General features: G+C 40.0%; 1 pseudogene; it reads left to right on the top strand.

Moving 5' to 3' along the window:
* Positions 1–3587: 3587 nt before the first annotated feature.
* On the top strand, positions 3588–4094 carry LOC105091659 (peptidyl-prolyl cis-trans isomerase A-like; annotated as a pseudogene).
* Positions 4095–11088: the final 6994 nt, after the last annotated feature.

Below are 11088 nucleotides of genomic sequence, written 5' to 3'. Positions count from 1 at the left end.
AAATAAAATAATATATTATTTTCATCTACAAAATTAACAAAAAACTCTTTAAAAATTAGATATGATACTCAAAGCTGTCTAGGATAAAATAGACACTGTCATGTACTGCTGGCAGGTGTAAAAATTAAGACAAGTTATTTAGTTTATAACATTTGACCCAGTAATTGAATTTGGGGGAACATATCTCAGAGAATAATTTGAATTAGTGATAAAGACTCAAGTACAAAAATATTTTTTTAACTAGAAATGTCCTTCTTCTCTTTCTCTTTCCATTTCATTCTTTGTCTCTCTTCCATTCAATTGTTTACTTCTTGAACAATTCAATCCAAAGCACATGAGACTGGGTGGGCCTCTGCAAGGTGGGTGTCCCCGTGGGTGAGTGCGAGAAGAGCCTCGGCACGTGGGACAGCAGAGTCTGCAGGGAACTGACCCAGCTCAGGATGCAGGAGCCCCAGCAGTAAGAGGAGAGCATCTGGGAGGGCAGAGGGGCAGCCCAGTGTGGGGTGTCACAGCCCAGTCCAGGTGACAAGGGTATTTGCAGTGGTGAGATGGTGGTGGCAGTTAGGGGAAACAGTTATGAATAGAAGATTGATCAGATAAGTAAATACATTGAAGATAAGGGAGCCAGGCTTCTCATTTCTTTTTCCTTTCCTTTTTTAAAAATATCTTTTATTTATTTGTTATTGTATTATGTAATTCTTTTATTTTGGTGGGGGTCAGGGGAGGTAATTAGATTTATTTATTCTTAGAGGAGGTACTGGGGATTGAACCCAGGACCTGGGGCATGCTAAGCATGCGCTCTATCACTTAAGCTACCCCCCCCCCCAAGGCTTCTCATTTCTAGAGAAATAAGTTACAATTATATAAAAGGAGAAAATAAGAATGAGATGTTGGCTTAGAAATGGGACTATTGGTGTGAACTCAAGGCTTTCAATATCAAAAATGATATGGAAAATAAACATAGATATAACCACATATATGTGCATGTATACATGTCTGTTCTGAGGGTTTGGGAGCAGTGTCACCCCTATAGCAATAAGCCTACTAGTGCCTGGATGTTGGTTTCTCAATATTCTTCTTTATTAAAAGGAACCAGAGAAATAGATGAGTCCAATGCTGGGGCAGGAAATGTACAATAAGGCTGGAGCATCTTGGTCCAGAAAGTAAGGTTGGGTTTGGAGAGTAATGGGAAAATTTCCAAAGAACACTTAAGTCTTGACTAAAATAGAATAACATGAGTCCATACTCATCCACATGATATAAACAAATGAATTAACTGACCATTTGAAAAGGAACAATAATTTAAATAGTCTCTAAGTATCTCCCCATAAAATATTTATTTATTATAAGGGGGAAAAAAAAGCAATCATGCAGTGGAAAAGCCTGGCAGACACAAATTTAATAAAGTGATCAAAGTTAAAATCACCAGTGATGGGGCTAATTAAAGTCATTTGTCATGTGATGGGGTACCATGAGAAAAATACCACATTGCCTCTGGAATACACCTACCAAGGATGCATGACTTGAACCCAGTCATGAGGAAACATCTAACAACCCCACAGTGTGGGGTAATCTTCAAAAGCATCAAGGAAATGAAAATCGAGGGAAGGGTGAGGAACTGTTCCAGGCTGATGGAAACTAAAGAGAAATGACAGCTAAGCACAGTGCTTTATTCTGGACTGGATCCTTTTACTATAAAAAAAATTATTGGAACAACTAGTGAAACATGAGATGGTAGTAATAGGCCAACGTTCCTTTCCTAGTTTCGGCAGTTGTGTTATGGTTATATAGGAAAATGTCCCTATTTGTATAACACACACTAAGGCATTTGGGGCAAGGAGATGATTAAGCATCTTAAATGATTCCAGGGGAAAAAAAGTTATTTGTTCTGTTCTTTCAACTTTTCTCTAAATTTGAGATTGTTTCCAAATAAAAAGTTTTTAAATATGGAAATATTCCAAATATCAAAGAGCTTGGAAGACCTTCCATAAGCTGGGTCCAACTTTTCTAACTTCATCTGTCACCAACCTCACCAGGCACCCATCCCGACACTCAACTGCTCCGTCAGTGTCCTCACACCTTACATGGAGTGCAATCAGCTAGACCATAGTTTGGCCCTTTGCTCACCTGAATAAGTTTTATTTTCCTTCACGATTTGATTCAGAAGATTTCCCCTAGAATATAGTTGTTTCCTCCCAGTGTGATTAGCTGTCCCTCCAGCTCTCACAGCATCCGTGGCTTCTCTAGATCTGTACAGAACGCACTCCTTATCATCATTAACGTACTCAACTCTCTTCCTCTCTGTGCTTCTTAAGACAGGGACTGTCTTCTTTATCCAACTATCCATATTGCCTGACATTGAGTAGGTTCTTATAAATCTTGGTTAAATCAAAAGATAAATAAGCAAATGAACTGGTCTTCCTGCGAATGCAGTCAATTCTTCCTCCATATCCATTCTCAATGGAATAGCCAGAGTGATTCCTGAACCTTTCTCTCGAAATGTCTCTCTAGGGCTCTCCACAAAGGGTAACGTTATGCGAGCTGCAAAGGGAAAATATTTAAGAGATTCAGATCCATTTTTGGGGAGCAGGCTATGAAGGGTGAGTTTGGAGCTGAGAGGCAATAAATTCATAACTAGCACAGGACGCATGGTAATTCTTTTAGAATTCATTAACTAACAGACTGTAAAGTGCCAAAAAGTCACTATAACTTCAGAAACACCTTCAAATGCGTTGCTATTTTATTAATGAGAACAGTATCTACAAGAATCATAACGTGTGTCTGTGCTTTTTGTAATAAGCAGATATTATTTGGTGGGCCTATGATTGTGGAAATCTCTGGTACAACACAACAAAGCCTTTGGGAACTACTAATAGAGAAGCTGGTATACAGGCACCTTTGCACAGACACAAAGCCCTTTACCATTTGCCTGTGTTATCTTTCCAGATTCCTTTCACAAGAATTTCCTAGACTCTTTTCACCAGAGTTTCTCCGCATTTTTCCTATAGCCTAACCAAATTAGAATAACCTCAGACATTTCTTCTCATCCTTCAAGACCCTATTGAAATTATTTTTTATTTTTGTTTATTGGGGGGGGGCAGAGGGGGTTGAATAAATAGCAATTGTACATGTATGGTTCAATAAAAATTCAAAGTACCACATGATTGAATGTGAAAGCAATGGTACAGACAGTAAGTAGTCTCAGAGGCTCTGAGAAAAGAAAGATCCATGCATAGTATAGCATGTGTGAAGACTTCACTGTGGTCTGGGGCCAGACCTTAACTCAGAAAGAGAATTTGATCTGACAGCAGAAGAAAAGATAAAGGTACAAAGGTAAAGGCAGAAAACCCTGGAATAAAAGAAAAAAAAATCTGGAATAAATATTGGGTGTTTATGGTGCATTAATGAACACACCCTCAGTATAATGTAGAGAGAAACAAAAGCTGGTATTGGATCAGAAGGGTAGGGGCAATTCGTGGAGTGCTTTGGAAGTCATGTTGACGGATTTGGAGAGTAGAGAAAAAAGATGAAGAGCACGACTTCTGGTTTCACGTTGAGTTTGCATCCCAGAATCACCAGTAGCTGTTCTCAAATTCTTCTGGCCCTGCAGATGCCACCACCCCAGAGCTGATGGCCCTGGATGGTGGGCCCTTGGATCACATCGCCTATGAGCTGTATGCAGCCACAGTTCTAAAGACAGAAGAAAACTTTTGCGCTCTGAGCACTGGGGAGAAAGGATTTGGTTATAAAGGTTTCTGTTTTCACAGAATTATTCCAAGATTTATGTGCCTGGGTGGTGACTTGACACACCATAACAGCACTGGCAGCAAGTCCATCTCTGGGGAGAAATTTGATGAGAGTTTCATCCTGAGTCATACTAGTCCTGGCTTCTTGGCAAACACTGGACCCAACACAAACGGTCCCCAGGTTTGGATCTGCGCTGCCAAGACTGAGGGGTTGGATGACAAGTATGTGGTCTTTGGCAAGGTGGGAGAGGACAAGAATATTGTGGGAGCCACAGAGGGCTTGGGGTCCACAAATGGTCCACAAAGACCAGCAAGAAGATCGTCATTGCTGACTGTGAACAAATCTAATAAGTCTGACTTGTAGAAACAAAAAAATTCTCCCACTTGTAGAATTGGATACTTACAGGAGTCTTCTGAGGACTAAAATAATTAATTCACGTAAAAAAGAACTTAGTGTAGCAGCCAGCACAGAGAAGGTACTCAAAGAATCTTAGTCGATGTTGTAATTATTATTAATTAGAGTCACATTCTAAAACCACATGATATTAGTAACATTCTAGAAATATTGATCCTTGTTAGGAATGGGGGAACCTGGAATTTGAAAACAAGTTAGGTGACTATTGCAACAATCTTGGCTTATAGTTAAACACACACACACACACACACACATTGATTACAACAGTGAGAATGGAAAGGGAGAACTCTGAGATATGAGTTTAAGAAAAAAATTATAGAATTTAGAAAGTAATTGCAGTTGAGGGGCACAGAAAATGAAAGCATTAAAAAATAACTCCAATGTCTTAAACTCTTGAACTCAATAAATTTAGATTCCATTGGAAAAAACACAGACAACAGGAAAAAATCCAACTGAGGGGAATGAAATGATATTAGATTTGAGGAGATGATTAGAAATCCACATTAAATATTCAGAGTCTGATTGGAGAGATAAAGGAGTGAAGTTGAGTTAAATGACAGCAAGTATATATTTGAAAAATTATCTGAATATAAGTAATAAATAAAGTAGTAAAAAAAAAAGAGAGAGAGAAGATAAACTTTCTTCTTTAAAAAAAATTGTCATGGGGCAAAATTAAGGTTTGACACATTGGGAACATCGAGAGTTAAATTATGGGAGAAGGTAGAAGAGACAATGAAAGAAAAATGATGCTCTCAGAGGTAAGAGGAAAACAGGGTAGAGCCCTGCTATGAGCAAGATGAGTTCTGTCCTCTGAGCAGCGCGATGAGACGTGAGAGCCGGCCAGTATATAGACTGCTTTTAGTAAAGTGATGACGCGTGGCCATCTGAGGGATGCGAGGACAGCTGACACAAGACCTCAGTGAAAAATAAAGAACAAGGCAGGTCGTGTGCTGAGAGTGAGAGAGGAGGATGAGGTTGAGTGCTTTCTTGGGACCTTTGGAGAAAAGGTATGGAACATTTGAACTGGGAACTGGAGGAGAGTTTATAGAGTTGTGAGCCGGGATTAGGAAGAACAAGGGATGATGTGTTACCCCAGGGCTAGTGATTGGGGGTGGGGGGGACCATCACCATTCTTAGGCCTAAAGAAGCCTAGGAGGGAACTCTTACGGGACCCAGAAAAAGCTGGAGAGGACCACTGGCAGGAGCTGTGGCCTTTAGGTCAAAGGACAAAGCCAACCTGCAGGGATTGGCAAGGAATGAGCTGGGGGACTAAGTAATCCCCTGGCTCCCCTCTTGCCCCCTAGATTTCAGCTAATGCCATTAGCTGAACCCAACTGGAGGCCAGAGAGCAAGGGAGCCAGATTGTTGCAACATCCTGAAGCAGCTTCCTGCAGCACAGACCCAGGTAGACACCAGGGAAACTGATGCAGCACGAGTCCTTAAAAAGACTGGGAAAGGTTTGGCAATGCCACAGTCAGATAGTGACAGGAAGCCAAGGGATGGAAGAGAACTTTCAGGCTTCTCCAGAAGATCTGGTGGATGCCAGTCAGTACTTTAAATTAAAGGTACTTATTTTTATCTTATTACAAGGGACATATGCAGTCATTTAGAAAATCTCAGAAGTATTAAAATCAAAAAAAGAAAATTCAACTTACCCCAAATCTCACTCTCCAATGGTAATTGCTTCTAACATTTTTGAGTATACTTCCATTCTTTTTTGTACGCACACAGACACACACACAAAAAAACTTTAAAAAATGAGATTACATTGTACCCACTTGAAATCATCTAAGTTCTTTGGAAATAAGCAACAGAAACCAAATCAGATTAACTTAAGTATTAATTAATTAAATATTTTTGACCATCTAAAATGTGTAAGAAATTTTAAAAAATAGATTAAGTTTGTGATTTAATGGAATTTACATTCTAGTGGAGAGAGATAGACAATAAGCAAATAAACAAACCATATGTAATATTTTTAGAGGGTCATAAGTACTGTAAAAAAAAATAAAGTTGTGTTAAGGGATAGAGGTGGGAGGCTAATGCTGTTGTCCAGGTGAGAAACAGTGGCTGGAACTAAGAAGGTAACAAGGGAGGTAGTGAGAGTTCGATTCTGGATTGATTTCAAGGCAGAGCTTTGCTGCTGAGGGTGCACAGGGATTCTCCAATTGCTTCTTCAGATCCACCCTCCACCCTTTCCCAGAGCCTGAATAACCTCCACGGACCACACACCTGGATTCACCAGTCCTCCTTTGGATAGGTTCAGACAATGAAATGACCTGAAAGGAGACTGGAGGGCAGAAGAACAGGACTGGGATCTTCCTTTTTCTGGCTCCTGTCCTCCTTGGCTCTAGGTCAGCAATGGCTGTCCCTCTCTCCTGTCAGGCAGTCATTCTTGCTAGGTTTGGTGAACGCTTCCCACCCCTGACTCCTTCCAGCCTGGGGGTAGTAATGGCTTCACACTGTGACTACCCCTTGGGAGCTTCATTGTTTCTTGTTCGTTTCCCTGAGCCTGACCACACATTTGTAAAGCATCCATTTAGGGTACTATCTGTATCTGCCGGGACACTGAGTGACACAGGATGTGAGGAAAGAAAGAGTCAAAGATGAATACATAGTTTCTGTTCTGAGCAACTGGAAGAATGGAGTTGCTATTTACTGAATTGGGGGGGAAAAACATCAATAGTATAAAACAAATTCATTAGAAGGATATGGAGTGTCTCACAGAATAGGATAAAAAGCAGAAATGTAAAGGAGTGGGTTGAAGCTCCTGGCCTGCTGAGAGCTCAGGATGGAAGTTGGCAGTGATGAGTTAGAGCTCAGAAGGGAAAATGGGCTCAAAGCCCTCCACTGAGGGGAGGGGCCAGAGATCAGCTCTTACTTACTGCTTGAAGGTGGAAAAAAACAAAGTATTGTTGACTGCTGGGCTACAGCATTTAGCACACTGGAGACCCCAAGGAAACCAGGTACTGCTAAACATCCTTCAGTGCACGAGGCACCTCTCTCATACAGAATTAGTCAGCCCAAAACAACAGTGGTGCTGAGGTTGAGAAACTCTGCTCGGTGTGAAGGCTGCCTCGTGCTTCATCCAGTTTATGTCTTAGAAGACAAATCAGATTACTCTAGATCTAGAGCCTCAAACTCTCTTGGAAACCAACTTTAAAAGTGATAGTGGCAAATATGTGGGTACTGCCACACAAGATCTGCAGACGTAGGCACCATTGGAAATTTTTGAGAGCCTAGAGTTTAACTGGATAACGCTGTCGATACAGGAAAATGGGGCGCGAGAGGATGGTTGTGTCCCAGGAGAGTCCCTGGGGGCACCTGCCGAGTGAGGGTCCTTGGCTTTGTGCAGGAAAGAATTCAAGAAGGAGCCTTAGTTGAGTAAAACTAGAATTATTCAGAGAGATGCACACACCATTGGCTGAGCGTAGGCCATCTCAGAAGGCCAGAGAGACAACGAGGCATGGTGGTGGGGGTGGAGGGGGTGTGTTTAGTTTAAAGTAAAAGTAGATACACAATCCATAGCCAGAGCTCGGGCCATCTCTGAAAGTGAGAGAGTGCGAGAGGCCTGGGGTGTGGTGCTGTTAGTTTTTCGGGGTTCGGTAATGTCATATGCTAACAAGTGGGAGGATTATTCCAACTGCTTTTGGGTTAGGGGCTGGGATTCCCAGGAACTGAGCCACCACCAACTTTTTGACCTAAAGTCAGCCTTGGAACTGTCATGGCACCTGTGGGTGTGTCATTCACCATGCTAGTATATTACAGTGAGTGTATAATGAAGCTCAAGGTCCACTGGAAGTCAAATCTTCCACCATCTTGGCCTCAAGGGCTCCAGGGAATCAAATCTTCAATTGCTGTGTCATTCCTTCAATGGCTGTGCCCTGCCCTCTTCCCTCCCATCTCACTATGGTAAAGTGCAACTGTGCAAATGAACACAACCCCATTCGGTGTACCACAGGCTTATTCATGGTCTAAATACAGCATTCTGTATGTGCTCAAGTTTGCAACTGAAATTAATAAGGTTGTAAATCATGTTACAGCTTCAAGACTCACGCAGAAAGCTTTCCAGGCAGCAAAGCACTATGGCATATTGTCTAATGACAGGTTTTGAAGCAGGCCTGCAACAGAGCTGCATTCATGTGGCACATAATAAGTTTTTGTGCTCCAAGGATTCTCCCAGGACACACTGACTTACCTGGAGCAGAAAGACTCACTAGAGAAGGCAGCCTAGGCTGCAGACAAGCTTTTGTACTTAGCACAATGGCAGGACTGAGAAGCTGGGTCTTGTTCCGAGCCAGGAAGGCACTGAAAGCAGAAGAAGGTGGACTTTGCAGATGGGCCACAGAGCCTCAGGACTTGGATGGCTCAGAGGTTTCCTAACATTCTGGCAGAGAGAAACATTTTTTTATAAAATAAGAACAATTTTTTTTTTCTTTTTTCCATTTGGAGCTAGAAAGTTTTCTGTCTAAAATTAACATGATTCATGTCCCAAGAAAGCTCTGTTCTAGAGAACTCTGTATCCTTGGCTGACATAACACCTCCCCAACCCCTTAGAATCTGATGTCTGATTCCCAACTCCGATGTGATAGCTCTGCCCCTTATTTTCAAGGTCCAGAAAGACTTGAACTCTCAGCAGGAACCAGTTTTCAGGGTAGAAATTTTGCTGCTCTGTCCCAAGAATGTGAGCTCCAGTTATCAGTAAAATATAATAGTTCTATGGTTTTCCCCACCTCATTTTGCTACCTCTGGAAGTCCCCTAAATTTACTTAACAGTATTTCCCTGAAGCTATAAAGTCAGGCTATTTTTTTCCCCTTAACTCAGGAATGTTTTCATTGGAAGTATGAATTCTACAGAGATTGTGCTTGAGTACTACAATTTAGACTGTCAGATTAGTTCTGTAATTTAATTCAGTAACTCCATTAACTGCTATTTTTCTTTCGCAAATATGTAGGTGATCTCTTCAGATATGTATGTTTTGAACTTTATGCATATTAGCAATCAGTTAATGTGATAAGACCATTAATTCACTCACAAAGTGTTCTTAACTCATAAAACTAACCAGTTTATTTATACTATTATTAATCATTGTGTGTGTGTGTATGCATTATACATGTGTCATAAACACTCTGAAACAAATATAGAATATGTTATAAAATACAATCATTGTAGTGTTTGGAGTAATTAAAAAATTAATCTCTTTTTTTATTAAGTTACATTTAGTATTCACAACTTTATATCTTATTTTATGATGTGGAAAAATGACATCCTTGAGGCATTTTCTTCTTCAAATACTGTAAATATCCTGTGAAATATTATGATATTCATTATTATCTTTTTCAGCTTCTGATTTTCGTCCTCTTCATTGGCTTATTCTTTCTGGTTATAAAACAGCTAAATAAAAATATAAGTTTCTGACAAATTCCCCTTAAACCTTGTATACAAAATTTGTATTCTTTCTTTCATACAGTGATAATAATTGAAATTCCAAGTCAATCACAAAAAAAGAAAATATATCATTAAAATCTTATTAATTCACTATAGTGGTCACTTAGTTCATCTAAAATGTGGTCTTCATGAGGGTGCAGGTGCTAACATGCAGATTCAGGACCTCACCTCAGAAATTCTGATTTAGTAGATTGGAAATGGACCCAAGAATCTATTTTCTGGGGTTTTTTCTCAATGTAACAAGTGAGCTCTTACAACATCTTCTTTATGTGTGTGGGTTTTTTCCCAGCTTAACTGTGGTATAATTGATGAATAAAATTGTAATATATTAAGTGTATAATGTGATTTGATATATGTATACATTGTGAAAGAATTGCTACACTCAAGTTAATCAACACATCCATCGCCTCACATAGTTACTTTTTCTCTGGAGAGGAGGGGTGAGAACACTTAGGTAGGTTCTACTCTCTTAGCAAATTTTAATTACATAACACAGTACTATCAACTATAGTGACCATGTTACACATTAGATCTTCAGGCTTCATTCATCTTATAACTGAAAGTTTGTAGCTTTCTACAAACCACACCACATTTCCCCTACACTGCAGCCCCTGGCAACCACCACACTACTCTGTTTCTATGGGTTTGACTTTCTTTTTTCCCCTTGGATTCCACAAATAAGTGACACCATGTAGTATTTGGCTTTTCGTTTTATTTTTTTAAGTTTTTGTTTGTTTGTTTGCTTTTCTTGTTAATGGAAGTACTGGGGATTGAACCCAGGACATCATGCACGCTAGGCAGGCACTCTACCACTGAGCTATATCACCCTCCTCTGTCTAGTTTATATCACTTAGCATAATTTTCTCCAGATTCATCCATGTTATCACAAAACAAGATTTCCTTCTTTTTTTAAGACTGAATAGTATTCCATTGAGATACAAAATACAAACATAAATACTATTTTTTTGTATTTTGTATTTTTGTATTTCCTCATGATACCCATAGATCATGCAATTTAAAGGAACATGATGCAAAGCATCAAAAATTTCAAAAGGAGATGTGAATGTCCAAAATAAGAAATAATCCAGGGGTTTAGCTGCACCACATTTCCAGAAGCAGATACTACTTTAGACGAGACTGCAGTTGCCAATTCTTAAATACGTGAGCATGAAGGCAACAGGCAGCAAGTTATCTGGCCAGGGGAGCTGGGGGTCCCTTTGAGGGATCACCTCTGGTACCAGATATGGTATTTGGTCAGATAATATTCTGCAGCTAACCAGATTTTTAACTCTCACATCATTCTAGGAATAACTGTTCAGCCAAAATTTGGACTTAGTTTAAAATATTTTAAAGATTACGTCTTTTCTAGATATATCTGTCATCTTCCCACTCACAATCCATTCTCAGAGAATCTGCCTTCTGTGCTTGGGTCATGCTCGTTTCAGGTCATTCCACTTCCCTGGCTAGAACTGATTGAA

The sequence above is a fragment of the Camelus dromedarius genome, chromosome 1, assembly GCF_036321535.1.
Source record: "Camelus dromedarius isolate mCamDro1 chromosome 1, mCamDro1.pat, whole genome shotgun sequence".
NCBI classification, from domain to species: domain Eukaryota; kingdom Metazoa; phylum Chordata; class Mammalia; order Artiodactyla; family Camelidae; genus Camelus; species Camelus dromedarius.
Note: the sequence above shows the minus strand (reverse complement) of the source record. Positions and strands in the feature narration are given on the sequence as shown.